This window comes from Micropterus dolomieu, unplaced genomic scaffold, assembly GCF_021292245.1.
Source record: "Micropterus dolomieu isolate WLL.071019.BEF.003 ecotype Adirondacks unplaced genomic scaffold, ASM2129224v1 contig_14916, whole genome shotgun sequence".
Classification (NCBI taxonomy): Eukaryota; Metazoa; Chordata; class Actinopteri; order Centrarchiformes; family Centrarchidae; genus Micropterus; species Micropterus dolomieu.
Genome location: NW_025743902.1, coordinates 1 through 5,013, shown reverse-complemented (window position 1 = coordinate 5,013; position 5,013 = coordinate 1). Strand labels below are relative to the sequence as shown.

Genomic DNA, 5,013 nt, shown 5'->3' with positions numbered 1-5,013 from the left:
ACAATGACCAGGTAACACTGACCAGGTAACACCAACCAGGTGACAATGATGTAACAATGACAAGGTAACAATGACCAGGTAACAATGACCAGGTAACACTGACCAGGTAACACCAACCAGGTGACATGATGTAACAATGACAAGGTAACAATGACCAGGTAACACAGACCAGGTAACAATGGCCAGGTAACAAGACTAAGTAATACGACCAAGTAACAATGACCAGGTAACACTGACCAGGTAACACCAACCAGGTGACATGATGTAACAATGACAAGGTAACAATGACCAGGTAACACAAACCAGGTAACAATGACCAGGTAACACTGACCAGGTAACACCAACCAGGTGACATGATGTAACAATGACCAGGTAACACCGACCAGGTAACAATGGCCAGGTAACAAGACTAAGTAATATGACCAGGTAACACCGACCAGGTAACAATGGCCAGGTAACAAGACTAAGTAATACGACCAAGTAACAATGACCAGGTAACAAGACTAAGTAATATGACCAGGTAACACCGACCAGGTAACAATGGCCAGGTAACAAGACTAAGTAATACGACCAAGTAACAATGACCAGGTAACACTGACCAGGTAACACCAACCAGGTGACAATGATGTAACAATGACAAGGTAACAATGACCAGGTAACACAGACCAGGTAACAATGACCAGGTAACACTGACCAGGTAACACCAACCAGGTGACATGATGTAACAATGACCAGGTAACACCGACCAGGTAACAATCGCCAGGTAACAAGACTAAGTAATATGACCAGGTAACACTGATCAGGTAACAAGACTAAGTAACACGACCAGGTAACACTGATCAGGTAACGTAGACCAGGTAACACCGACCAGATAATGCTGACCAGGTAACAATGACCCGGTAATGCAAAGAAGGTTAAAGTCAAGGGCAACTGGACTTGGTTGAAGATCTAGTCCAGTTACCCTTGACTTTAACCTTCTTTGGATAACTATGACCTGTATGACTTAAAACCTTCACAGACAATGATCAGGTAACAATGACCAGGTAACACTTACCAGGTAATGCTGACCGGGTAACAATGACCAGGTAACAATGACCAGATAACACCGACCAGGTAACAATGACCAGGTAACACTGACCAGGTAACAATGACCAGGTAACACCGACCAGGTAACAATGACCAGGTAACAATGACCAGGTAACACCAACCAGGTAACAATGACCAGGTAACAATGACCAGGTAACAATGACCAGGTAACACCGACCAGGTAACAATGACCAGGTAACACCGACCAGGTAACAATGACCAGGTAACAATGACCAGGTAACAATGACCAGGTAACACTGACCAGGTAACAATGACCAGGTAACACTGACCAGGTAACACCGACCAGGTAACAATGACCAGGTAACAATGACCAGGTAACAATGACCACGTAACACTGACCAGGTAACAATGACCAGGTAACACCGACCAGGTAACAATGACCAGGTAACAATGACCAGGTAACACTGACCAGGTAACAAGACTAAGTAACATGACCAGGTAATACTGACCAGGTAACAATGACCAGGTAACAATGACCAGGTAACAATGACCAGGTAACACCGACCAGGTAACAATGACCAAGTATATTAATATTAATCAGAGTAAAACAAACTAAACAAAGCTGGAAAGTAATGTAATGTGAAAGGATACAGGGGCCATATCAATGTACCAAAGTATGAAAATGTGTTAGATTATGTAGCAGCAGGTTCACAGTTTGGTTCAGTCAGTGTTAGATCCTCTTGAACATGTCTGTGTGTTTGTGCAGGTGGACCTTGAGTTTCTGGATGAAGTGATTTCAGAGGGAGCCGATCCAAACAGCTCAGACAGATACGGACAGACCATCCTACATGAGGTCAGCACGGGACTTTTATTTGAATTTATTCCACAGCTTTATTTAGTTTCTCTACAAACATGTTAATGCAGTGATGGTCAATATCAGAATGCAGTTATAAACCAAATACATAACAGAACAAAACTACAACACAAAAACAACCACAAAGAGATACAAACCTACAAGACACAAAATCAATACAATCATCGTCAAACTCCCCATCCACTGCTCCAAAACATATATGTTCATCCATGAGTTACCAAAGCCTTTAGGATGTTTCCTATATACAGCCACAGCAGGTTTGTCTTCCTGGATTTTTATTTAGAGACAGACTGGATAAAAACCTAGTGTCAAGTTTTATTTGTCTTGCTTGTGTGATAAAGTTTGTCTGTTTGGTGAACACAGTGTCCGTGTTCAGGTCTCCAGGGCTTGGAGTGTGGATGTGATGCGGTTCTTCTTGGACCGGGGTTCAGATCTTCTCCAGCCTGATCAGTTTGGAGTCACGGTGCTCCATGTGGCCTCGGCGCTGGACTACCACGACATGGTTCAGTTCCTGCTGGACCAAAAAGGTCTGTGTGGACAGGTCCAGGGAGTGTTTACGGACCGCTCGGACATTTTGTTGTTGTCTGTCCTACCCAGAGTCAGTCCACAGCTGCTGAGGCTCATGGGTTCTGTAGTAATAGATGGATAGATTATTTAACAGGTCTACCGGGCTCTGACCCACTTTCACCCTGACCTCTTGTGGTCTTAAAAACAACTACAAACAAATGCAAAACTACCACGAATGACGCAGCTGCATGGTTTGTAGTTGTTGTTTTGTGTCTCTTTCAGTCGGGAGGAGGAGGGTTGTAGGAGGGTTGGGGACCCCACTGTCTTATCATTGGTCCATGACTGTGGTGTTTAGAGCCATAGAAAAGTCCTGCCCCTTTTCAAGCTGGTCTCTGGTTCTGTGGTCTCTGGCAGATTGTGTATTGTTCCTGAAATGAATGAAGATCTCCTGCTGAAACAGACAGAAACTTTTGAACATCTCCGTCTTTTAATGAAGAGACACGATTATTTGGCACCATAGAACAACTACAACTAGGGTTTGACAGCTGTTGAACGTGCAGATCAGATCAGTGTGTGTGTGTCTTTGTGTCTTTGTGTGTGTGTGATGTCTTCAGCTGATCCAGAGGCTCGGACTCTTCTGGACCAGCAGACTCCCCTTCACTATGCTGCCAAGAATGAAGCTGTAGGTTCAATCAGACTGCTGCTGCAGGCCGGAGCCTCCATCAGCTGCACCGACTACAAACACAGAACTCCACTGCAGCTCGCCGCCAACCTGGGTACTACTGACATACTGACATCCCCCTTGACATCTACTGACATCACTCATGACACCTACTGACATCACGATTGACATCACGATTGACATCTACTGACATCATATACTGACATCACCACTGACATCACTACTGACACCTACTGACATCACCTACTGACATCACCACTGACATCACGATTGACATCATGACTGACATCTACTGACATCACCACTGACACCTACTGACATCACTACTGACCCCTACTGACATCACCACTGACATCACTACTGACATCACTACTGACATCACCACTGACATCACGATTGACATCATGACTGACATCTACTGACATCACCACTGACACCTACTGACATCACTACTGACCCCTACTGACATCACCACTGACATCACTACTGACATCACTACTGACATCACCACTGACATCACGATTGACATCATGACTGACATCTACTGACATCACCACTGACACCTACTGACATCACTACTGACCCCTACTGACATCACCACTGACATCACTACTGACATCACTACTGACATCACCACTGACATCACGATTGACATCATGACTGACATCTACTGACATCACCACTGACACCTACTGACATCACTACTGACCCCTACTGACATCACCACTGACATCACTACTGACATCACTACTGACATCACCACTGACATCACGATTGACATCATGACTGACATCTACTGACATCACCACTGACACCTACTGACATCACTACTGACCCCTACTGACATCACCACTGACATCACTACTGACATCATGATTGACATCACGATTGACATCTACTGACATCATATACTGACATCACCACTGACATCACTACTGACCCCTACTGACATCACCACTGACATCACGATTGACATCACGATTGACATCACGACTGACACCTACTGACATCACCTATTGACATCACCACTGACATCACTACTAACATCACGATTGACATCTACTGACACCTACTGACATAACTACTGACACCTACTGACATCACCACTGCCACCTACTGACATCACCTATTGACATCAGCAATGACACCTACTGGCATCACCTATTGACATCACCACTGACACCTACTGACATCCCCTGTTGACATTAGCAATGACACTACTGACATCCCCTATTGACATCACCACTGACACCTACTGACATCACCTATTGACATCACCACTGACACCTACTGACATCACCTATTGACATCAGCAATGACACTACTGACATCCCCTATTGACATCACCACTGATACCTACTTACATCACTACTGACCCCTTCTGACATCACCACTGACATCACGATTGACATCACGACTGACACCTACTGACATCACCTATTGACATCACCACTGACATCACTACTAACATCACGATTGACATCTACTGACACCTACTGACATAACTACTGACACCTACTGACATCACCACTGCCACCTACTGACATCACCTATTGACATCAGCAATGACACCTACTGGCATCACCTATTGACATCACCACTGACACCTACTGACATCCCCTGTTGACATTAGCAATGACACTACTGACATCCCCTATTGACATCACCACTGACACCTACTGACATCACCTATTGACATCACCACTGACACCTACTGACATCACCTATTGACATCAGCAATGACACTACTGACATCCCCTATTGACATCACCACTGATACCTACTTACATCACTACTGACCCCTTCTGACATCACCACTGACATCACGATTGACATCACGACTGACACCTACTGACATCACCTATTGACATCACCACTGACATCACTACTAACATCACGATTG

General features: G+C 44.8%; 1 long non-coding RNA gene across 1 annotated transcript; it reads right to left on the bottom strand.

Annotated features, from left to right (window-relative positions):
* Nucleotides 1-359: 359 nt before the first annotated feature.
* On the bottom strand, nt 360-5,004 carry LOC123967051. The gene is made up of 2 exons (XR_006824174.1): nt 2,059-5,004; nt 360-1,951 (listed from the first exon to the last, which is right to left on the bottom strand). It is a non-coding gene; the product is annotated as an uncharacterized LOC123967051 (long non-coding RNA).
* Nucleotides 5,005-5,013: the final 9 nt, after the last annotated feature.